At 37.8% G+C, this 26,816-nt stretch overlaps 3 pseudogenes; all 3 read right to left on the bottom strand.

Annotated features, from left to right (window-relative positions):
* Positions 1 to 391: 391 nt before the first annotated feature.
* LOC119525332 lies at positions 392 to 10,233 on the bottom strand (annotated as a pseudogene).
* Positions 10,234 to 13,993: 3,760 nt separating this feature from the next.
* Positions 13,994 to 16,391, bottom strand: LOC119525333 (annotated as a pseudogene).
* A 6,059-nt stretch (positions 16,392 to 22,450) lies between these two features.
* On the bottom strand, positions 22,451 to 25,911 carry LOC119525334 (annotated as a pseudogene).
* Positions 25,912 to 26,816: the final 905 nt, after the last annotated feature.

The raw sequence follows: 26,816 nt of genomic DNA on the forward strand, positions 1-26,816 counted from the left end.
CGTAGTTGCACTTGTGATATTTGTCGTCTCTTAGTTTCTCTGGAGCAAGAGTCTGCTTTCAACAGATGTCTTCAAAATGTCTCTCATCTGCAGCTCCTGTGCTTTCTTCAAAGTGTCCCTCTTGGCTGTACCTCCTCTTCAAAATGTCATTCACAATGTCACTGAGTTTACTCTGACCATCAGCTCATTTATATGGCTCCAGTGACTCAATTTAGACCCACCCCGAATGGGTGGAGCAACACCTCCATGGAGATTATCCAGAGTCATCACCCACAGCTGGGTGGGGCACATTCCAAAGAAACACTCAAAGAATTACAATCTAATTAACACTGATAGGTCTGCCCACACAAGATTACATAAAAGATAATGGCATTTGGGGGACATGAAACATTCAAACTGGCACACAGGTCATTGGACATCCGAGCTCATCAAAGAAGCTGTGGCTGCAGGCTTCCAGAAGGGGGAGCCTCGAGGACGGGGTGTACTCCTGCAGGCTAGAGCAGAGCACAATGGCCTCAGGCAGTGTCTGAGATTTGAACACTTTTGTCCAGGGATGGGCTTTAATCTGGGGGAACCTGAACTCCATGTAGTTGGGGTTCATCTCATGGATCTGCTCCCGGGTAGGTGTTCCCAGCACCCTGATGATCTCCACCAACTGTTCCACCCCACTGTCCCCAGGGAAGATGGGCTGGCCCAGGAGGAGTTCGGCCAGGACACAGCTGGCTGACCACACATCGATGGATGAGGTGTAATCAGTGGCTCCGAAGATGAGTTCGGGGGCCGGGTAGTAGCCAGAATATATTCAGGAGAGGTTAGGCTCCCCTGGGACCAGCAGCTTTGCACTGCCCAAATTGCAGAGCTTGAGGACAGCAGTGCTGGGGTTCACCAGCAGGCTCTGGGGCTGGATGTTGTGGTGACACACGCCCTTGGAGTGGATATAGGCCAAGCTCTGAAGAGCTGGTACATGTACACCTTGACATACATGATAGGGATGGTCAACCTGGCCTTGGTGAGATGGTGGGCCACCCCGCACACCATCTCAGGCACATATTCCAGCACCAGATTTAGGTAGAGCTCATCTTTTTTCTGCCCACTGGAGTAGAAAGAGTGTCTCAACTCACCATATTGCAGTGGTCCAGTTTACACATAATCTGCGGCTCTTGGTTCCTGAACTTCTGGTCCTGGAGAAGCTTCTTGATGGCCTCCAGCTCCCCAGTCTTGGCCAGCCGTGCCTGGTACAGGACCCCAAAGGAGCCACTGCCAATCACCTTGATGTCTGTGTAAGCCACCTGCTGGGAGCGCTCTGGGCTCTGGCCTAGGGTGGCTACCGCTGTGGTCACCTTCCTGCTGTCACCGTCCAGCTTCAATCCGGGCGGCGGGAAGCTGGTGCCCGCCCCGGGGCTGCGGCTGATTGTTCCTCTGCTGCTGCTCGGGTCACCCCCGGAGCTCACGGGACCCACGCCCCCACCCATGGCCCCGACCACCGCCTTCCTGCCGCCACTGCCGCCAGGGCTGGAGGCCAAGCCCCCCGGGCCGCTGCCACCACCGCCGCCGCTGCCGCCTCCGCCACCAGACTCCACAAACAAGCTGGTCCACTCCCGGCCAGAGCCCCCAGGGCCATTCCCTGAAGATGCGCCGCTGCTCAAGGCGCGGAGCGCAGGCCCAGGCTGCGGGGCTCCTGCTGCCCCGACTGCCCCCGACGCCGCCGCTGCCGCCGCCTTCCCGGGCTCCGGCCTCCTGCAGGCCGCGCCGCTCCAGCTCCTGCTCCAGCCCAGCGCCGCCGCGGGGCATGCCGGGAGCTGCTGAGAGTAACTTTTTAAACAGCAAAAGCACAAACGGCTGGTGTGTACAGATGGATTAAAGGGCGAGGCTGTGCACCGAGTTTTAGAATGCTGGTGCCATAGTGCCTAGAAGGCATCACGCTGAGAATTCCTGCCAAAGTTTAGTGTACAGAATGGTTTAATTGGGTTTATTTATCAAAGATCACTTGGTTTATTCAGTATTATATTTATATTTAATATATTTATATTTAGCTGCTAAAATAAATGCCATATGATTGATTGGTTGGTTTTACACCAATAATTTATTGCTCAGAATGGTAGAAACCTTTCTTCTTCCTGCATCAGTTTTCTTGCTGGCTGTCAAAATTTGGATTTCCATGCCTTTTCCATTAAATGTAGTGCACAGGGCAATGTCTTCTGGTTTATACTCTGGTTTCCATTGACTTCCAGCTTCTGGCTTCTCCCCATGGCTTTTATTGCCATCGGATGCTCACTCTACTTGTGTAGGTCTCTAATGATCCAGATTAAAGTCCAAATGATTCAGGTAGGAGACGCCTTACCTTAAGTTACATATTGAAGAGATTTTATTTAAAATAGGTTTATGTTACCAGAATGTGGACCAAGAACCAAAACATATTCAATCTGGGATACACAATTAAATCCACCACATATAGTAAAGATAGAGATTTGCTTTTGATTTCCACAAGTCCCCCTCATAGGTTGCATATCCTAAAGGAAACAATAAAGCTACTTCACGCTTTCATTACCTATTTAGAAACCCTATTGAGGAATTTAGATGCACATTTTTATCCATGTGCTATTCGTGGAATTTATAAAAACACACTCATTATACTATATCTATTATTCTTGCACACATTTGGTGGTGTGTAATACATACCTCTGAATGAACCTAATAATAAAAAGCAAACAAACCATATTTTTCTACACACAGGAACTTTTATATTTTTGTATAGTAGATTTAATTATATAAGGAGGAAGGAAAATGTTGGATGTATGGATATTAAAGTATCTTCACATTTTCCTGTGAGATAATGGATAACTTATTCATCATTCTGAGGGTAGATAAGGGATACATCTCATCTCACACTGTGCTCAATTTTAAGTACAGGAACAAATGGTATTCATCCTCTGCCTTTATACTGTTCTTGTTCTAATTGTGTAAAGATTAAATTATAATGGTTTGTCAGGCATGCAAGTTAAAACATAGCATAAGTTCAAATAATTTATTTGAGTTCAATGATCTTTGCAGTCAATGATCAAAATGAAGATATCTGAATATAATGGTTTCTTACCATGTGCATATATTATTTGCCTAATCCTAAGGTGAAGTGAGTTAAGCTAAGTATGATCAAAAATGTAAAACAAATGTAAGAAAAAGACAACTGAGTCAAGCAGACTGCAAAAGGATGACATCTCTGTGAGTGTGGATATCCAAAAGCATTTTGGGACTGTAGTAGGGGTGAAATTGATGTCAGCCAAGGACAGGTTGAAGAGTAAGAATTACATAGGAGTGTGTAGGTGGGAGTCAGAGCTGACAGTCAGCATAAGGAGGATGTTCCCCTGCATAGTGACAAGGCACATGGACAAAAAGAGCACAAAAAGGGGTGGTTGTATTTATGGGTCAATGTAGAACTTAAGAGGAATTATTCTGCGACACTGGTTAGATTCTATGATTCCACAAAGTAGATATATTTGCAAAGGACAAGAGGGTTTTGTTTTAAGTATGCATACACCCATCATTGTGTCTTTTTTTCAGATTCAAGTAATTCATATATAAAATATTCACCCTTGAGGAATATACACCCTGGCACCTTAGCAATACTTCTCAGTAGTTACAAACCCATTTTTCTTAGAACCCCTTTTCATTAATTTATTTTCTTTTCACCTTTTTCTTTATACACCTACTCTAGAGACACTGAGAGCAAGGGCATATATTTCAAAAAATACATCAATGCAGTTAAATGTCTGGTTCCTCCATTGAGGAACCATAAGGAATAAGAAACATTCTTTTGCTTTTAAGAAAAATAATGATCTCATTGAAGGACATTAGGAAACAATTAAATGTCCTTTTCTGAAGTGCATTGAAATAAATCCTTCTGATTTGGACTATTTATTAATATCTTCTATGATTGAAGGACATAAAGAAGCAAATAAATGTCTTCTATTTTTTGAAGTACATTGAAATAAACCCTTCCAATTTTGACAATTTATTAACACCATATATGAACTATGTAATAAAAGAAAATAATCCATATTTTGGATGGTTGACTTCAGACAGCACTTCAGGCACACTATCAATGTTGTTTCCATTGCAATTTGTCTGAACAAATTGCTGTGATCCCATTTATCTTAGTGGTCTTTTCAGCATGGACATGTAATAGAATTCTGGATAATGAGAGAAGAAGCAAAATTTCATGGGTAGAAGGAAAGGGATTCACTTCAAAAAAGGTCTCATTTTCTTTGTTTCTGGATGCCAATGTCTTTGGCAATCATTTTCAGTGAGTAGGGTAGCTAGCTGGAGAACAACTAGACAAAAGAAAATGTCAGAACCAAGACATGGAAATTAATTGAGTCTTTGGATAGTGTCATTGATTGCAGAAACAACCAATCCAGAAATATCATGACTACTTTTTATGTGAGAAGATATATTTTCCTCACTGGTTAAGTTTAATTACTCAGATATAAAAACATCCTAATCATTACAAAATCCATCAGAATGTTCTTTCATTTATTTATTTATTTTTTAATTTTTACTGGGATTGTTCACATACCATACAATTATCCAAAGATCCAAAGTGTACAATCAGTTGCCCCTGGTACCCTCATACAGCTGTGCATTCATCACCACACTTAATTTTTGTTCAATTTTTTAGAACCTTTTCATTACTCCAGACAAGAAATAAGGTGAAAGATGGAAAAAAAAAAGAAAAAGAAAAGGAAACTCGAATCCTCCCATATCCCTAATCAACCCCCCTCAATTGCTGACTCGTAGTGTTGGTATAGTACATTTGTTACTGTTTATGAAAGAATGTTGAAATACTACAAACTGTAGTATATAGTTTGCAATAGGTATATATTTCTTCCCTATATGCCCCTCTGTTATTAACTTCTAGTTGTATTGTCATACATTTGTTTTGGTTCATGGAAGAGTTTTCTAATATTTGTACAGTTAATCATGGACATTGCCCACCATAGGATTCAGTTTCATACATTCCCATCTTTTGACCTCCAACTTTCCTTCTGGTGACATATATGACTCTGAGCTTCCCATTTCCACCTCATTCACACACCATTTGGCACTGTTAGTTATTCTCATATCTTGCTACTGACACCTCTGTTCATTTCCAAACATTTAAGTTCATCCTAGTTGAACATTCTGCTCATACTAAGCAACCACTCCTCATTCTTAAGCCTCGTCCTGTATCTTGGTATCTTATATTTCATGTCTATGAGTTTACATATTATAATTAGTTCTTATCAGTGAGATCCTGCAATATTTGTCCTTATTTGTCTGGCTTATTTCACTCTGTATATTGCCCTTGAGGTTTTGACATCAACCCATTTTTTTTTTAAGATGGTTTTGTTCACACCCCATACATTCCATCCTAAGTAATCAATCGATGGTTCTCTGCATGGTCACATATTTATGTGTTGACCACCTTTGCCACTATCTATATAAGGGCATCTACATTTCTTCCACAAGGCAGGAGGGAGCATCAGAGAAGGTAGAGAGGGAAAAGAAAGAGGAAAAAAATGACAGCTAGAGAGTAGTAAAGGAAAAAGCAACCTTAAATCAAAGTAGGGTAAACAGTCAGACAACACCACCAATGTCAAGTGTCTAACATGCCTTCCCTATCCCCCGTTATCTGCATTTACCTTGGTATATCACCTTTGTTACATTAAAGGAAGCATAATACAATGATTCTGTTAGTTACAGTCTCTAGTTTACATTGATTGCATCCCACCCCCAATGTCTCCTCATTTTTAACACCTTGCAAGGTTGATATTTGCTTGTTCTCCCTCATAAAAGAACATGTTTGTACATTTTTTCACAATTGTTGAACACTCTAGATTTCACCAAGTTACACAGTCCCAGTCTTTATCTTTCCTGCTTTCTTCCGGTCTCTCACATGCTCCCAACCTTCTCCTCTCAACCATATACATAGCTATCTTTGTTTAGTGTACTTACATTGCTGTGCTACCATCTCCCAAAATTGTGTTCTAAACCACACATTCCCATCTTCTCCTCTCACTCTGCAGTGTTCCCTTCAGTATTTCCTGTAGGGCAGGTGTCTTGTTCACAAAGTCTCCCATTGTCTGTTTATCAGAAAATATTTTGAGCTCTCCCTCATATTTGAAGGACAGCTTTGCTGGATATAGGATTCTTGGTTGGCAGTTTTTCTCTTTCAGTATCTTAAATGTATCACACCACTTCCTTCTTGCCTCCATGGTTTCTGCTGAGAGATCTGCACATAGTCTTATTAAGCTTCCTTTGTATGTGAAAGATTGCTTTTCTCTTGCTGCTTTCAGGATTCTCTCTTTGTCTTTGATATTTGATAATCTGATTATTAAGTGTCTTGGCGTAGGCCTATTCAGATCTATTCTGTTTGGAGTATGCTGTGCTTCTTGGATGTGTAATTTTATTTCTTTCATAAGAGATGGGAAATTTTCATTGATTATTTCCTCTATTATTGCTTCTGCCCCTTTTCCCTTCTCTTCTCCTTCTGGGACACCAATGATACATAGATTCTTGTACTTTGTGTCATCTTTAAGTTCCCTGAGATGTTGCTCATATTTTTCATTCTTTTCTCCATCTGCTCCTTTGCATGTAGACTTTCAGGTGTTTTGTTCTCCAGTTCTTGAGTGTTTTTTTCTGCCTCTTGAGTTCTGCTGTTGTATGTTTCCATTGTGTCTTTCATCTCTTGTGTTGCGCTTTTCATTTCCATATATTCTACTGGTTGTTTTTTTGAACTTTCAATTTCTGCCTTATATATGCCCAGTGTTTTCTTTACAGCCTCTATGTCCTTTGTGAAATATTCTCTAAACGTTTTGAATTGATTTAACATTAGTTGTTTAAATTCCTGTATCTTAGTTGAAGTGTATGTTTGTTCCTTTGACTGGTTCATAGCTTCATTTTTCTTAGTGTAGGTTGTAGTTTTCTGTTGTCTAAGCATCTGACCTCCTAGGCCACCCCAATCAGGTTTTCCCAGATGAGAACAGGTTCAGGTCATAGAAGGAGGAAATATTCAGTATCTGGTTTCCCTAATGGTTTTTCTTAGAGGAATAATACACCTGTGCTTTTCTGCTCAACAGGTGCAGCTTGTCACTGCCTGTGTAAGAGGGTGTGACCTGTGGCCCTCCTCCCCAGGCTTTGGGGTCTGGTTCCAGAAAGGTGGGCAGTAGAGCTGGGCCCCTCCCTTTCCTCTTGGGAAGCTATGCCCCCTCCAGAGAGGTCACTGCATATCAATAAGTTCTTTGTTTCTCTGATTCTGCTGATCAAAGTGTGTTGATTTTAACATGGCTGAGGCTGTTTTTACTGCAAAGCACTGTGGGCTGGAAGCAGCTGTGGTTTTCTCCACAGAGAAAGGGACAGAAAAGCTCCCAGGTTCACCTGTCAGCCTCTGGGCTCCCCATCCTGAGACAGATATGTCCCCCAACTCTCCCAAGGTCAGTTGTCACCAAAAGCCTCTGCCTGCTTGTTGAGGATTCACTGTCTGTATTGACAGTTAACATCAAAACCCCAGTTGGAGCTGGGATGCGGCACACTAGCTTGTTTGGAGAGTGCTGCTTTCAATCACCGCGAGGCTTCCATGAGGGAGGGGCTCTCAGCTCTCAGCGTGGGTCCATGATTTTACTTATAGATTTTATGCTGCGATCTCAGACATTCCTCCCAGTTCAGGTTGGTGGATGATGAGTGGACAGTTGTGTTTGTCTCCCTGCAGTTATTCCAGGTTATTTACTAGTTTTTGGTCATTTATAAATTGTTCTGGGGGGGACTAACAGTCTTCCACTCCTCTGTATGCTGCCATCTTAGCTCCTCCCTCTTTTTCATTTATTTTTAATATTTTCTTCTAGCACAGTGTCTGGAATATAATAAACCTCAATAAATACTTTTTGAATAGTTGAGTGATTATGTGGTCTGACTTAATGTTAAAAATTTCACAGTATTTCCTTTACATTCAGGATCAGGGCCATCACGGTAATACTGTTACTATTTCTAGTCAAAACTGTGATAAACCAAATCATGTACCCCAATTTAGACTGTTCTTAATCCTAATCTGCTTTACTGTGGGTGTGAACCCATTTTAATAAGGTCTCTTGAAAATGTTACTTTTGTTAAAGTATGAACCAACTGAATGAAGGCGGACCTTAGTCCTGATCACTGGAGGCCACATAAAGAAGGAGCCAGAAGCTGGAAGTCAGAGGAAACAGGTGGAACAGAGGAAGAGAGGACATACCATGTGATGTGAGGCAGTTATTCAAGCCAAGGAACCCTGAGGATTGTGGCGAGGCAGCATCAGAACACTGCAGTCTTCATGGAGAAAGCAAGGCTGGTTGATACTTAGATTTTGGATGTCTCCTTGCCTCGAAACTGTGAGCCAATGAATTCCTGTTAAGCCAAAATCAGTTTGCGGTATTTGTGGAAGCTGCTCAGGCAAATAATACAAACATTATTTTGGAAATGCTTCCTAGTGAATTAATACAAGAAAAATAAATAAAAGTTGAAAAGAGAAAAAAGGAAGAAAGAAGGCTATTATGAGTCATGGGCAATATTATTATTAAAAAAAAAGAAAAAGAAAATACCAAGAGAATCTATAGAAAAACTAGTAGCACTAATTTAAAAGTTATGTTATGCAAGGTTATGAAATAGATCAATGTTCAAGTACAAACTGTATTACAATATGCCTCCAATAATTAGAACATGTAGTAAACATACAATTTCCAATAGCAACATTATCTATAAGGTTCCTAGCAGTCAAGCCCCTATAAAGATATAAAAACCCTTTATGCAGAAAATTACCCAAGTTCACTGAAAAATATAAAAGAAGACATAAATAACTCAGGAAATATCAATTAAAAAGTGACCAAAGTTACCACAAAATTAATGTTCTCTCCAAATTGAACTATAAATTCAACATGAAAAATAAAGAGGGGACTAAATTCTAGTTTAACTGATGCTTAACATTGCTGGGGAATGAACTTCATTCTATGAAAATTCTCAAGCCTCTATCCAATTACAAAACTGAGAATTTCTGTTACATATATGCATGAAGGTTAATTTTATGAATTTTAACACTTGAGGCATATTGAATCTTACTATAAGTTGCCTACATTTTTTCACAATAGTAAAGTCACACACGATCAAGCACATGCTCTTACTGTTAGCTATCATTTCAGAAATAACCCTGAAGCAGGAAAGTAAAAGTTATCTCAGGATTGTGCCCCATGAAACCCCATCTTCTCTAGAGAATATTTCCAAATACTGGATTTCCAAACTGGTTTTAAAATTAATATCTTCTCATAGAAACCCTACAATCCAAAATGTCATGTCTAAGGCCCTGCTAACCAATGGTTTATTCAGCAACTCACAGATGAAATAGCAAAGTCCCAAAGGGAAGAATCAGTGGTTCTGTTTCCATTTGCTCATTTGTGATTAAAGCAGATATCTAAAGGAAAACAATCTTCAGCTTGATGGTGGGAACAAAGAATCAATATCTGTTTCTCATATTTTTGATTCCCTGGAGTTTTGGCACTTAAAAATATTCACTGATAGTTTGGAATTTTGAGATATGAATCATTATTGGATTAACAGGTTAACTGATAAATACAACCAAAGAAAGATTTTATCTCCCAAATAAAAATTCCATGGAAGAACTAGCAGCCTTTGTTAGTTTGAGAAATCTGGACATGAAATGATTTTAAATTCTAAATTGTGATTCAGTCCATAAGACAAGATTGAATTTCCTTTTCTCTTCCTCTATTTTCTTTTTCTGTTTTAGTTTTTTATGAAACTCTCCCAAAGTTTTAATACAGTATTAGATGTTCCACTAAAAGGAAAAGATTGTCTTCCTAAAAATTTCATATCATGGATGCAATGCCCCAATTTAAAATCTTGTTTCTAGTTCTATGGCACATCCTTGGAAGGGATGAAAACATGCAGAAGGGTACCCAATTTGTAGAATCTGTATTTCTTCTCCTTTGTTGCTGTGAAGTAAGGAAGGGTAATCAGTATTCAACAGATTTTTTTATTCCTTTCCTATGCTGTATGAAGTACTGTATATACTCTGGGGATCAGAAATGAGTGAGATTCAAAACTTTCCCTACAATCACCATACCTGGATTGACCAGAGAATTGAAATGGCAGGTTCAGTTGACCAGGTGCCTTGTGTCTAGAGTCTTACTTCCATGAATCATACCTGGCCTCACCCATTTTTAGACCAAGACCTGGTAAAAATTACATTGAAAGGCTGTGCTTTTCTTCTTTACTGGGGTGATTATGCAGATAAAATTAATTAAGTTACATAGATCACTTTGCTCAGAGCCAGGAACTAGAAAACCCTCTGTATGGGTCACGATTTCATGATTAATTTCATCCCCCTCCTACTCTTCACTGCCCTCATGATTATTTGGAGTGAACATGGGCCAGTTTTGGGAGCCTCGTTTCCTGCTGTGGTGGTGACAATACTTATGGAAGGTAGGAGCAGAGATGGGGGAAAGCAAAATTCTGAACGAGGCTTCTGAAATCCCCTCTAGAACCAAGAACAAAAACTCCATAATCCTGTGAGCTGATAATGGCATTTGAGGACCACCCACATGGCTTTCTCAATGGTTACACTCATACTGATGATGAGGTAGCAATATTCCCAACAGTTCCACTAAATTTAATGTCTCTCATGACACTTAATGAGCTGCATCTTGTTTCTGCTGGGGTAAGACTGAGGAATGTGTGTGTGAAGCCACTATTTGTCTGGAAGAGAGAAAAGCCTAAGGCTGTGTCCTTAGGACTGACAGAAAGACTCAGGCATGGGCCCTCCTGAGGCAGATGACAAGTCTGGGAGGAGAGAACTCCCATGGAGCCAACTGGCCTAGGACCAGCAATCTGAAGTGTTGCAGGACACAGGTCAATTATTTATTGTTGTGTGGCTTTATAGCTCAATTCACAGAGCAGATAATTAGCTGCACTGGTTGATGTTATCCAAGTCTCTGAGGACTTCTTTCTAATAATGGAACAGGAGGAGGAGAAATGTCAATTTTCTCACTGGATCTGGGCCTGCCCTCTATTCAGATGGAAGCTGGCATTTACTACAAAATTGACTTCCATGTAGCAGTGATATTAATATAAAATTCAGACTCTAATTTAAAGAATCAACCTATGACTTTTGATGTTTCAAGTAATTTAGGAAGAATAAGAGCTTCCATACCAATCACCTGACACTATTTATATTTTATTCAAAAATTTTTCTCTATGGATTACTAACTGCTTATTTTTCTTTCTATATATCTTTTACATGGTTTGGGATCTTATGCATTGAGATGAATCATTTTGCTAATTTGAATGACAATACAATTCTATTTTTTTATCATTGATATACACAGCCATGTTAGAAAATAATTATATTTTGCACAATTATTTGAAACTCTTCGCTTTTCTTAAATATTGCAGGTTTCTTCAAGCTGCAGGAAAGCTGTTGGGTGGGGTTATAGTTACATCAACATTGGAGCAGTGGAGGATATTCTTCCAGTCTAACTCACATGATGGTTACCATGATTCAGTTCCTTGTGGGCTAAAGGGCAGAGGATTCCTGGGGTTCCTTCCCACCTGGGTCTCTGTGGGAGATCTCATAACATAGCAGCTGGCTTTCATCTGAGCACACAGGCAAGAAAGCAATCACCTGCCAGAAAGATGTAATTCAGATTCTTTTCAAGTCTTGTAGAGCCATAGTCCCAGAAGTAATATGACATTTCTTTTTTCATAGTCATTTGATTTGAGTCACTATGACCAGCTCACAGTCAAGAGGAGGGATTTAAGAAAGGGGATGAACATGAGGTGGCAGGGGAGGGGGTATGGGGAGAATCTTATATGCTGCCCACCAAACAACCTCATCATCTATCAGAACAGTTAGCTCTAAAATGCAACAAGACCTTGGAGATGTCTCTCTGATTTCCAGCATAATCTCCAACCCATATCACCATAATGCACTGGGCAAAAAATCCCTGAGAAGGAACTGGTACATGCAGAACCCCCTCTGTATTTGTTCCACTGCAGACCTCAACATGATGCATTTTCCATGCAGTCAGAAGACTCACCTTTGTTAACGCTAAACCAGCAGAGTCACTCCATCAACATCAGGCAATACTGCAGCCATTCCACCTGCCCAAATTTATCAAATATCCTCAGAGGCTGTAATTTCTGTTAAGCTAAAAAGGCTTACTTTTATTCAAAATGTGTACCCTTTAGAATTTTAGTTTCATAAATCTTGATGTCTTTCATAGAAGGTGGTTTTGACTGATATTATTTTAGTGGTTGTTAATAGATCTGCCTAGTGAGGAACTCTGTGATTGGTTTGTCAATTACCAATTAGAAGAAAACCTAAATATGTAAACTGAATGAGAATTGATATGGAGAAAAGAATGCTATTTACATGATAAAAATTAGGTAAAAGTTGGAGAGTAACAATTTAGAGATCAAAAAACCTGATGGCAAGTGTGAACAGATGAATTAAAGGCTGAGAGGCCATGCACTGAGACATTTTAGAATGCTGGAGCTATAGTGAGTACCCATTCTGAGTTCCTGCCAAAGGAAAGATGTATGAAAAGTAAAGAGTTTGGGGTTTATTTTTCTAGGTTCTAAAATAAACACCATGCAGTGGATTGGCTTTATACCAGGAATTTATTGGCTCAGAAGGCTAGAAGGCTTGCTTCCTCCTAAGTTGGTTTTCTTGCTTTCTGCCAACTTTTGTCTTTTCTTGGCTTTTCTATCAAATGACAATGAACACAGCAATGTATTCTCTTTATTCTCTTTCTCCTCTGGATTTTGTTGACTTCTGTCTTCTGGCTGTCCCCAAGGCTGTTATTGCCATTTGACTTTCACTCTACTTATAAAGGAACTTCAATAATCTGTGGTGAAACCCATATTGACTCAGTTGAACCACACATTAACTGAAGTAACAACTTGATATCTGTTTTATAATAAGTTTATACCACCAGAAAGGGGACCAAGGCCAAAAACATATCCAAACTGGGGTACATGATTCAAACAACCACCTAATGTAAAAAGAAAAATTTGCTTTTTGATTTTCTCAATTCCTGTTCATTTCTTGGATGTCCTTGAGGAAACAGATACTACTACAGGTTTTCAGTATATATTTGGAAGTCCAATTGAGGAATTTCTATCCAAATTTTTAATCCTTGTGTTATTCATAGGACTTTTCAAAATAAAAACATTTTAGTACTTCTATTATTCATGCACCTAAAATTAGATAGTACATAGTACATCCCTCTGAATGACCCTAATAAGAAAAGCATGCAAATCATGTATTTTTATTCACAGCAATTCTTAGATTTTTGTATGGAGTATCCAGTGGAAAGTAGGATGGAAAATGCTGACTATAAATTAGACCATGTGACTTCATATTTTCTTGTGCAACAATGGATAACTTATTCATCATTTTGTAAGTAGATATGGGATACAGCTCTGCCTTCACACCACTAGCCTTTGAGTACAGAAACAAATGGTATTTAGCACCTGCAATTATACTGCTCTTGTTCTAATTGTGTAAAGGTTAAATTATAATGGTCTTCAGGCACCCAGGTTAAACATATATAAGTTCAAACAAATTATGTGAATGGAATGATCCTTAGAGTAAATGATCACAATGAAGTTATCTATATTTAATGGGTTCTTACCATGTGCATACATTTCTTTTATCCTAAAGTGATGTCAGTGAAACTAAGTATGATTGGTAATGAAAACATACAGGAATTGAAAGCTATATAAAATGCCCTACTCCACAGCTATGCTCCTGCAACCCCAAAAGACAGCCAAAGGAGCAATATTCAGAAAAGCGGTATGAAGATAAAGCAAAGTAATGAAAAATACTGTGACCCAAGAGGCATATTTGAATTTCCGGATATTTGTTTTTACTGTCTTGTCTCATCTACAAACTTGAAAATATGGCAAAGTGTTGAGATTATGATGTTCTCCTCAGTATCTTCCCCAAGGCCCTCTTGGTGTCTGTGTTCCTCAGGCTGTAGATGGAGGGGTTCAACATGGGCGTGACCAACAGGTACATCACTGAGGTCACTGCACTCTTCCTGGGTGAATGTGAGTAAACTGAACTCAGGTTCACTCCCAGCCCTGTCCCATAAAATAAGCAAACAACTGGGAGCTACAAGTGGAAAAGGCTTTATACTTCCCACCTGAAATTGGGACTCTCAGAATGGATGAAACAATTCTAGTGTAAGATAAAAGAATCCCTGATAATGGAATTGCAGCAAAGATGGCACTAATAAAATGCATTAATATGTTACTGAACGAGGTGTCAGAACAGGCAAGTTTGGGGAGTTGAGGAGGGTCACAGAAGAGATGAGGAATCTCCACATCTGAGCAAAACATTAGTTGTGACACCATTAAGCAGTGCACCTGGGAGCCCAAAAGACTGATGATAAAAGACAGTAAAACCAGCAGGCCACATAGCCAGGGGTTCATGATAACTGTATAGTGGAGGGCATGACAGATTGCCACAAACCTGTCATAAGCCATCAAGTCAGAATCAGACTATTCAAACAGCCAAAAAGGTTGAAAAAGGACAACTGTATCAGGCAATCTGTAGAAGAGATGACTCCTCTGTGAGTGTGGATATCCATAACCATCTTTGGGACTGTGGTAGAGGTGAAATTGAAGTCATCCAAGGACAGGTTGAAGAGGAAGAAGTACATGGGGGTGTGGAGGTGGGAGTCAGAGCTGACAGCATGATGAGTAGGTTCCCCAGCACAGTGACCAGGTACAAGGACAAAAACAGCCCAAACAGGAAGGGATGTAGTTTTGGGTCAACTGAGAGCCCTAAGTGGATGAAGTCTGAGACACTGGTTCCTCAAAGCCAAGCCATATTTAAAAAAGAAAAGAAGGTTTTGTTATAATTACACATACACTCATCAATGTGTCATTATTTCCAATTCAAGTAATTAATAGACAAATATTCACCCTTGAGGAACACATACCCTGGTACCTTAGCAATATTTCTCAGTTGTTAAAAACTCATTCTTCTTAGTATCACTTTTCATTACATTATTTTCTGTTCACCTGTTTCTCTAGACACCCACTTAGAGACACTGGGTGCAAGAATATCAACTTGAAAATATTCATGAATGCAGTTAAATATATGTTTTCTTCTGTTGAAGAAACATAAGGAATAAGAAATATTCTCTTTTTAAGGAAAAAATGGTCTATTTAAAGGACATTAGGAAACAGTCAAAGGTTCTTTATTTTATCAAAATGACATGAAATAAATACTCCTGATTTTGGGCAATTGTATTCATACCTTATATAACTATGCAATAAATAGTCTAATGCCATTTTATTGATGTTTGACTCCTGATAGCATTTAAGGCTCACCATCAACATTGCTTCCACCCCACATAGGGTTATTGTGATAAGAAATCCTGGTGCTCTCTTCTTTAGCATTAGCCAGAGATTTAAGCCACACAAGAAAAGTCCCAGCATGAGGACTCGGAGCACAGTCTCACCCACTAACCAGAATAGAAACACAAGTCCCACCTCTTATCTTTTTCCTCAAGCCAGTTTCAGAGAAGACTTGGAGGCCTATCCTGCTCTACACCAACAACTACCTTATACAAGTTATAATGTTTCCACAATCTTAGTGTGTGTGTGCACATGTGTGTGTCCATAATCTGTCATGAAATCTGAACCATGTTTTGTGTGGTGGTCCATTCTCTGGCTTTAAGAGTCAGAGAAACCTAGAACCTGACAATGTGATTCCATACTAAAGGCAAGTGAATTTAAGTGGTTGATATTTATAGGTAATACTTTAACCTGCATAAGGAATTTGTTGGAAGAAATTAAGTAAACTGTTATAGACAGAATACTGTGTGTGGTGGTACCATTTTGTGGTTGATACTTATAAATACACTAGTTCTGTTAAAATATATGGAAGCCGAAGCTACAGTCTAGAACAAACAAAATCAGAAAGCCTACATAGGAAGCCCTTGGTGATCTTAAGTACATCTAGAGCTAAGAACTATTGCCCTAGAAAAATGCCAGGTTCTTAATAAATGGTCCATTAATTTTACCTACTATCATTATCAAGAATACCCATGCACCATATTAAAATGCAAACATTTAAAATATTTGTTTCATATGTTACAGTGTCTTAAAGGATTGCCAATAACATTTGATTTTTCCTACTATTCCTACATTTTCCATTTTACTTGTAATTATGTCCCTCTACAACAATCACTGTCCTGAATGTGGTTGATACATTTACCTGATACTGTTTCTATAATGTTAGCAATGAGTTAAGTATTGATAGTTTTCTTATCAATTTACCTAAATTTTCTTTTACTTGTCATGTCAACCTACAAAACATTCTAATTTAGCAACATTGTGTTTTTTTAAGAAATTTTATTTTGAAGTAAATTCAAATTTACAGGAACAGTTGCAAAAACAGTTCAAATCCCATACATAAAACCCCAGCATACCCCAACCCCCCTCCCATGATACCCCAATCCACCACCTTTAACATCCTGTCACACCACCATTTCTTTCTTTCCCTCCCTCTCCCCCTCCCTCCCTCTCTCCCTATCTGCCATCGATCATCTATTGCTCTGTCCTCTGAACATATGAGAGCAAGCTGCATGCATCTTTGAACAAACACTATAATTCACATATATCTTTCCCAAATGGACAAGAACATTCTTTTATGCAATCCCGTTAAGCACAGCTAAGAAGATCAAGAAATTCAACATTGATACAAAGCTTACATTCTATATTTCCTTTTTTTCCCCCTTATGCCCCATCTGTGTCCCTTTCAGCCTCCTCTCCTCCATTATCAGATCCCATCCAGGATCATCCTTGGCATTTAATTGTCATCTATTTAGACTGTCTTTTTTTTTCAATTGTGGAAACATATATACAGCCTAAATCTTCCCATTCCACCCCCTCCCTTGCATTCCATTAGTGGGATTAATCACATTTAGGATGTTGCAGTGCTATCACGTTCCCACCATCCATTTCTAGAAGTTTCCCTTCACCCCAAACAGAAACCTGACACTCATTTCTTAACTCCCCATTGCCCCTTCCCCCACTTCTCAGAACCCCTACTCTACATTTCATGTCTATGGCCATATTCTCTGATACTTTCTTTGTGTTTACCATGGGGCTTAAATTTAACACCTTAAATCTATAACAATCTTGTTTTTCTTTGATACCAACTTAAGTTCAATATGACACATAAACTATGTTCCTTTACTCCTTCATTCCCCTACCTTTATGTAGTTCTTGTCAAAAATTACATATTTTACATTGAGTCCAAAACCACTGATTAATCATTACAGTTTATGTATTTTAGATCCTGCAGGAAGTAAATAGTGGAGTTACAAATCAAAAATACAGTAGTATTGGTATATATATTTACCATGGGATCTTTACTGGTAACCTTTATTTCTTTATGTAGTTTCAGTCAATTGTTTAGTGTCCCTTCCTTTCAGCCTGCTCAACTCCCTTTAGCTTTTCTTATAGGACTGATCTACTGGTGGTGAAGTCCCTCAGCTTTTGATTATCTGGGAATGTTTTCATCTCCCCTTCATTTTTACCTTTCAGGTGCTTGTGATTTCTCCAAGTCTCTGATGGTTATTGACTTCTATTTGTATTCCATTGTGGTCAGAGAATTTGCTTTGAACAAATTCTTTTTTTTTAATTTATTAAGGCTTGTTTTTATGTCCCAGCGTATGGGCCATTCTGGAGAAAGATCCATGATCACTAGAGAAGAATGTGTGTCTCAGTGACCTGGGATGTATTGTTCTATATATGTCTGTTAAAATTCTCTCTCTCTCTCTCTCTCTCTCTCTCTCTCTCTCTCTCTCTCTCTCTCTCTCTCTCTCCTTTCTTTGTTTCTCTGTCAATAGGGCTCCCTTTAGTATCTGAGGTAGGGCAGGTCTTTTATTAGCAAAATCTCTCAGCATTTGTTTGTCTGTGAAAAATTTAAGCTCTTCCTCAAATTTGAAGGAGAGTTTTGCTGGATAAAGTATTCTTGGTTGGAAATTTTTCTCTCTCAGAATTTTAAATATGCCATGACACTGCCTTCTTTATTTCCATGATGGCTGCTGAGTAGTCACTACTTAGTCTTTTGTTGTTTCCTTTGTATGTGGTGAATTGCTTTTCTCCTGCTGCTTTCAGAACTTGCTCCTTTTCTTCAGTATTTGAGGGTCTGATCAGAATATGTCTTGGAGTGGGTTTATTTAGATTGATTCTATTTGGAGTTTGCTGGGCATTTATGCTTTGTGTATTTATATTGTGTAGAAGGTTTTGGAAGTTTTCCCCAACAATTTCTTTGAATACTCTTTCTAGACCTGTACCTTTCTCTTCCCCTTCTGGGACACCAATGATTCTTAAATTTGGACATTTTGTTTTATCTGTCATATCACTGAGATCCATTTTGTTTTGTTTTTTTTTTTATTTTTTCCCCCATTCTTTCTTTTGTTATTTCATTTTCTGTTCTGTGGTCCTTGAGGAGGCTGAGTTGTTGTTCAACTTCTTCTAATCTTGTATTATGAGTATCCAGAGTCTTTTTAATTTGGCCTACAGTTTCTTTAATTTCCATAAGATCTTCTATTTTTTTTCTTTACTCTTGCAATATCTTCTTTATGCTCTTCTAGGGTCTTCTTTATGTCCTTTATATCCTGTGCCATGCTCTTCTTCATGACCTTTATATCCTGTGCCATGCTCTTGTTGTCTGTCTGTAGTTCTTTGATTAATTGTGCCAAATACTGAGTGTCTTCTGATCTTTTGATTTGCTTGTTTGGATTTGGGTTCTCTATATCATCTTGTTTTATTATATGCTTTAAGATTTTCTGTTGTTTTTGGCATCTTGGCATTTGCTTTACTTGATCCCTAATGCAACATTGTGTTTTATGTCTATGTAGGGTGCACACATCTCATTAAAATCTAGTTTAACTAGGTATTGCCTGGGGGATGAACTCCACTTTACTTATCAGTTTCTTATTTTAACAACCTTTCAAAATTCTTCTCTCCATTAAATAAATGAGAGTTTTAATAATGAATTCATGAATGATATGTATATGAATAGTACTGATCTATGCTTGTTTAATTAATTTTACTATTAATTACTTATATTTGTTCCACAGTAGAAAAATGTAGCAATTAACTACTTGCACTTGTTATTAAGCCCTAGAATCAGAAATGCACCTGATGTCATTTAAGCAATAGTCATTTTATGAATGCACCACAAAATTTCCATCTTGTATAGGAAGTATCTATATTCTCAGACTCAATGTTGTGCTTTAAAATGAAGTATTACACATTAAAAATCCAAATGGTGAACTGTTTTTATTGTATAAAATTCACTTTTAAAAAGTAGCTTATTTGGCTAATTCAAAGATGAATTCACTCCCTGTCAAGAAATCAATGATTCTGCTTCAATTTGCTCTCAGGGACCAAAGCAGTTTTGAAGAAGAGAAACACTCATTCCTCTCTCTGGTGGAGAGGACATATCCCTAGAACAGGAGCCAGAGAAACTAAATATGAGTCCCTTATCTTTCAACCCCTGGAATTAGATTTTAATGACTATTTGTGGAGCAGATTTATTGATGAAATACTACCCCTAAAATATTTAATTAACTTTGATTTTCAATTTTATGACAGAGAGGTTGAAAGCTATCTTACCTGAAAACATGAGATGATGGAATAACTGGAAATCCTAAAATGTGACTCAGACCACACAATAAGATGTACTTCTTCCTTGTCCTTCTCCATTTAGTCTTATTGCTTTAATTTTTATGAAAATCTGCCAAAATTTTTAAATAATATGTTGGAGAGCCTATTAAGTGAAGAACAGGTTCCGTACAAAAGTCAGGACACAGAACATTAAACACAATTGTTTTCTTGACTGAAGTCCTAATGCTTCTCCCTGGAAATGATAAAAGCACAAGTAGGAAGACACCCACTGTGTGGTTTCCATAATACTTAGTTCTCCCTGTGAACTAAAGAAGTATAATCAATATTTTTAACAGAAATCTTTTAAATTTGCTTCCCTATTATGCCATGCACTATATAGGTTCTAGGGAATCAGATGAATGGGACAAAGTAATTTCCCTCCAACCACTCTGACTGGAGAGACAACAAAAGTAAAACTGCAGGTTGGATATCTAGGGGAGCATTCTGTACAGTTTCCCCGTCTGGATTCTCACTACCCAGATATACATGCCTTCTCTCCTTCCCACACCAGCACATGTTAAAAAATAACAAAAATGACATGCTCATGTCCTCATCTGTAAAAGAGCAATAATATTTGCATATGTATTTTGGGGATGAATATACTGTTGAAATGAAGATGGTATTTAGAAAACTGTGCTCAGTGCCTTGCACTAGGAAGCCTAAGATAACTTTTTGTTATATTTTAATTTCTGTCATCCTCCTTGTCATCGTTATCATAATCCTCACCTCGATAATTTTAGAGTGCTTAGTGGACAGATTATAGTGGCTCATTTATGTTCTAGGGAGGCTATTTCAATGGGTGATGTAACCAGTGGTGGTGAAGAGAAGGAAATGGAATAACAGTAATGAATTCCCTCCTAGAAACAAAAATTAAACCCCATAAGCCTCTGAACTTAAACTTTACATTTCAGAGCCCACCCATTTGGCTATCTCTTCTGCTGTGTTCTAATGGTAAGGAAAACATGCTCACACACACACTACTACATCCAATATTTCCTATATAACTCACAGGGCTGAGCTGTGCTTCCCCTGGGTCATGATCAAGAACTGTGGATTCACTGAGCCTTCTTGGCCAGATGAGTGATGAGGGTTGAGACTCTGCACTCTAGCCTGGTGGGGAGACATGGTCAGGCATGGGCCTCCTTATGCAGACAATGATGCTGTGATGGGAGCCTGCTTGACTGAGACACCCAACTTGAAGGAGAGTAGTTCACAGTTGGATATTTAACACTGTATGATCTTGAGAGTTCAAGACTCCCCAGGTCATAATTAGACAAATTATGAGGACTTTTTAGTATGAATATAAGAGGAAGAGGAGAAAAGTGAATTTCCTTCATGGAGTTTTAGCCCTTTATCAGTTATATGGAAGCTTTTATGTACTCAATTCTTCATTTTTTTTCAAATTTATAATGCTAATTTTACTTTAAATTAGTTATCAGTGACATAAAACCAACTATACCATTACTCATAATAAATCTTAGAGAATAATTATGAATGTAGTATGTAAAATAAGATGAGTCACTTTATAATTTTTCTATAATAGAAAGTCAATTTTGTAGAAAAAATGCAAACCTCACCTTTATTGTTAATATCTATTTGGTTCTGTAAACAAAGTATGCAAAAAATTCTAAGATTTTTTTTTTAAAACAATGAAAAAGGTATGCAGACCCCCCCTGAGGAGCTGGGGCAAAATGCAGAGGTGTTGGGCTTCCCCAACTGCATAGTTGCTGATGTGCTCACAAACATTGAGGACTGGTGGTTTGATATGCCAAACACTCTATCACAGGACTTGCCCTTGGGAAGTCTGTTACCACAAAGGAGAGGCTAGACCTGCTTATAATTGTGCCTGAGAGTATCCCCAGAATTCCTCTTTGTTGCTCACATGTGGTCTTTCTCTCTAGCAAAGCCAACTTAGCAGGTGAAATCACTGACCTCCCCCCCACATAGGATCTGACCCCCAGGAGTGTAAATCTCCCTGGCAATATGAAATATGACTCCCAGGGAGGAATCTAGACCTGGCATCATGGGTTGGAGAACATATTCTTGACCAAAAGGTGGATGTGAAATGAAATGAAATAACATTTCAGTGGCTGAGAGATTCCAAAAGGAGCTGAGAGGTCACTCTGGTGGACATTCTTATGCACAATATAGATAACTCTTTTTATGTTTTAGTGAATAGGAATAGCTAGTAGTAAATACCTGACGCTATCAAACTACAACCCAGTAGCCTTGAATATTGAAGATGATTGTATAACAATGGAGCTTACAAGGGGTGACAATATGATTGTGAAAGCCATGTGGACCACACTCCTCTTTATCCAGTGTATGGATGGATGAGTAGAAAAACAGGGGCAAAAAAATAAAAAATAAAAAAAAACAAAAGGAAAAATAGGGTGGGGGGCAATTTGGGTGTTCTGTTTTTATTCTTAATTTTTTATTCTTACTTTCACTTTTTCTGGTACAAGGAAAATGTTAAAAAAATAGATTGGGGTGATGAATGAACAACTATATGATGATAATGTGATCAATGGATTATATACTTTGGATGATTGTATGATATGTGAATAAATCTTAATAAAAGAGAACATATTAAAAAATTCTAAGAATTTTATATGTGCTTATAAAAATTTCAAGAATATGATACTTATCACTTCTGAAAAGTACAATTTTTTAAAGACTAAAAGCCAGTAAATGTAGAAGTAGAAGGGGAAAACAAAACATTGACAACAGTTTATTGGAATTTTTTTGCTCTTAAAATCTAAAACATTATACACACCACTGTTTTCAATATAGATTGGGAAGCCCCCAAATTCTGATTTTTCTTCACTACTCTGAAATAAGTCTAGTAAAGACTGCACTGTGAACTACAAATTCGATTTTCTTCTTCTGTAGTAAGAAATTCAGTTCTTTTCTTATCTGTTTCCACATTTGGTTCCAGATTTTCCTTGTTATTTCTTCAAAATAATATTTTCACTTTCTGATGGATTTTAACGGAAGGTAAACTATCCATATTCTTGGTGTCACAGTCATTTGGTTCCACAAGAGGGCCAAGGGATGGAGTGTTTGCCTGAAATGTTAGGTGCTCTTGTGAACTATTTATTGCTATGAGATCAGAATCATGACCAAATGTTGAATTAAGGTCTTTTTCCTTCAGTTCCTTTGCTGGAAAAAGCACAGAATCTGTTGTTTCAGTTGAGATGCACTACTATTCTTATTGAAATTAGAAAATTGTATAGATGCCTGTAGCCCACAGGGACACTTACCTACCCTCAGTTCTTTTAAGTCACTTTCATTTATAATGCATTTGTGTTCAGAAACATCAAATATGTATTCTTTTTTGTTTTTATGGGAAAGTAGCTGTGTAAAATTCTGGTTTATGTCATTTTCAGCTGGATTTAACATGTAATATTTGTTAGTATTTTTCTCATCAAGTCTTCTCAGTTCACTTGAAGGGCAGGGGATGGGTTCTGAAATAAACATAAATTTTTCTTCAGGTTCCTGGATTTCTTTACACAGGACATTTTGCTTGATCATCTGCACAACTTTATTTTCCCTGAAGTCATTCTGAGAAATATACTGCAGTTCCAGGTGTTCTCTTGGCTAATCTTCTTTGCAGTAAAAGGAGAAAGGGATCCAACACAGTATTTTATTCTTTTCTTTTAGGATGTGTCACCTTCATATTCCACAAAATCAAAAACTAAATTAGATACAATATAATCAACAACTTGATACTGGTTACTCTGTACAAAGTTTCTGTGTTGCTCACTTAGAAGATGAGTTACAAGATCTTCATATTTCTGTAAGCAACATTCACAATATCCTTTTTTTCCTTCTTTTTCAAATGAAGTTGAATTGTGGTTCCACCATATTTATCACCATCTGTTTGGATTCTTGTTTTAACCTGAGTTTGCTTTTGGATGATAGATGGTTTATCCACATTGAATGGACTACGGGGCTTGTGAATAGAATAATATATAAAGGGCATGTTGGTCAACTGAAGATAAAGTGGCCTATAAAGTTGACTCATATCTTCCACCTTTACAAAAGGCTTTTTCAGTTTACCTGCTCTTGTTTTCTGTGCACCAGCTCTTTACCCACATCTCTTACAGAAGTGCTTGATTTCTTGAGTAATTTTAATTCTTTTTTCTTTTGTTCAGGGTAGTAACTAATGTCATCAATATGAAGAATTTTTATTCCCTATGATAAGGCATTTTATAATATACTATTTGTAGGAATAAAATCATGGTCCCTGATAGCTTTTTCAACTAATTTTCCTCTGCTTAAACACACTGAGTCTAGAGACTTAAATGAACTTCCATCATGGCTGGGATGAGGTGAAGTGGTTTCTGCAGTATGCACAGATTCTGGACTTGGTATAGGAGAAATGCTACCCAAGGATTGTGCAAATTTTGCTTCCTTTTAATTTGAAATAAGAGTGCTGATATCTTTGCTGAGAAAATCTTCAACTCACCCTCCAAGATCTTTCTGCAGCCTTTTAGATATTGTGACAGAATTCCAGGTAAAATACTTCTCCCCAAAGTGGGTTATATTTGAACTTTTCTGGTTTGTTATCAGTTTTTAGAGATTTCAAAAATGGCCTGATTTTTTTTTTCATTTTTGACTTGTATTTCACCCTGGGAATGTCCTTTGCTATGAATCCTCATGACTGTGGAGTTCACGGCAGCACCAGGCACCTACAACTGGGCATGGAGAGGGCATCATGCTGGGTGGCCATGAAGCACAGCTCCTCAGGGTCTGCTAAGAAGCCAGCTGCCTTCCCCCTTCTGCAGACAATGGCTCCATGCAGCAGAAAAGCTGTGTTGACCACCCCTCTATTCTAACTTCCAATTTACAAGGATCTTAACCTAAAATCCATGCTCATTTTTCCAATACAAAAAACCAATGTATCAATTTGAAAATTAATTTTATTATGAAATTAACAAATCTATAAGGACTGTATAGCAACCCTTCCATTTATCCACTTTTTCAGCCTCTAATCTTCAGTCTGTTTATAAAGAATTTGCAATTTATAGATATTTCATAAAGTGAAACTATAAGTATTTGTTATGTGTCTTGCTTATGTCACAGAACATATTTTTTTCATGTTTTTATTAGAGCAGTTTTAGTATAGAAAAGCCATGCAGAAGGAACAGAGTTCCAGTATATCCCACTACACCCATTTACAGTTTACCCTTTAAATAATATTTTCATTATTTTAGTACCTTTGTTAAGTTGATGGAATAGTATTATAATTATTATACTATTAATGATAACCTATAGTTTAACTTAGGGTTCACAGTTTTGGTTGGACATTCTATGCTTTTTTTAAAAAATTTCTTATGATACTACTAATATAACCTAAAATGTCCCTTTTTAGCCACTTTGAAATATACAATTCTGTCATACTAATTACATTCATAATGTTGTGCTATCATCACCACCAACCATTACCAAAATTATTCCATCACCCCAAACAGAAACTCTGTACAAATTAAGCATCAACTCCCCATTCCCCAAGCCCATCCCTGGCACTTGTAACCTGTATTCTAGTTTCTGGATATGAATTTGCACATTCTATTTATTTCTTATGATTGAGCACATGCAATATTTCTACTTTGGTGTATGGCTTATTTCATAAAAATGGATATCTTAAAGATTCATCCATGTTTAAGCATGTGTAAGAGCTACATTCCTTTTTGAGCTGAATGATATTCCATTTTATGTAGAGATAACATTTGGCTTATCCATTCATCACTTGACAGATACTTGGGTTGCTTCTACAATTTGGCAATTGTGAATAATGACATTCTGAATACCGGTGTGCACATAATTGTTCAAATTTGTGCTTTCAATAATTAGGGGTATATACCTGGAAGTGAGGTGACAGTCAAATAGCAATTAATATTTAACTGTCTTAGAAGTAGCCACAAACAGCCACATCATTTTACATTCTGAACAAAAATATATAAAGATTCCTATTTCTCCACATTGAGGCCAACATTTGTTATTTTCCTTATTTTAATTGTAACCATTTTAGTGGGTGCGAACACATAACATATTGTAGTTTTGATTGGCATTCCCTTAATGGCTAATGAAGATGAGTATCTTTTTATGTGCTTACCTGACATTTGCATACATTCTTTGGAGAAATGTTTATTCAAGTATTTTGTCCATTTAAAGTTGGATTGTTTACCTTTTTGTTGCTGTGTGGTAGGAATTGTTTACAGATTCTGTATTAAACCTTTATCACATTTATGATTTCCAAATATTTTTAGCCATTTTATAGGTTGTCTTTTTAAGTTCTTAACTCTTTCACTCATGCAAGTTTTAATATAGATGAAGACCATTTATCCATTTATTTTGTTGCTTATACTTTTGGTATACATTATATGAATCCATGACCTAACAGAAGATTCTGAAAATATTTTCTTATGTTTCATTCCTGGGATTTTAAAATTTTTCTTCTTATATTTAGGTCTTTGATCCGTTTTGTGGTAATATTTGTATATGGTGTAAGGTAGGTGTTCCAGTTTGCTAATGCTACTGTTATGCAAATTACCAAAAATGGATTGGTCTTTATAAAGGGTGTTTATTTGGTTACAAAGTTACAGTCTTAAGGCCATAAAGTGTCCAAGGTAAGGCATAAACCATAGGGGTCCTTCACTGGAGAAAGGCCATAGGCATCCAGAAAACTGCTGTTAGCTGGAAGGCATGTGGCTGGTGTCTGCTTGCTCCCAGGTTGCATTTCAAAATGGCATTCTCCAAAATGTCTGCATCAGCTTCCAATGACCATCTTCAAAGTGTCTGTCTCAGCTGCAGCTTGTCTCCAAAATGTCATTCTCCGTTGATCTCCAAAATGTCACTCTTAGCTGCTCTGGTCCTTCTGTCTGTGAACTCTTTTATATGACTCCAGTGATCCAACTAATACCCACCCTGAATGGGTGGGGTAACATCTACATGGAAATTATCCAATCAAACATTTCACTCACAATTCATTGAGTCGCATCTCCATGGAAACGCTGAACCAATAGGTTCCAACCTAA

The sequence above is a fragment of the Choloepus didactylus genome, assembly GCF_015220235.1.
Source record: "Choloepus didactylus isolate mChoDid1 chromosome 25 unlocalized genomic scaffold, mChoDid1.pri SUPER_25_unloc1, whole genome shotgun sequence".
Classification (NCBI taxonomy): domain Eukaryota; kingdom Metazoa; phylum Chordata; class Mammalia; order Pilosa; family Megalonychidae; genus Choloepus; species Choloepus didactylus.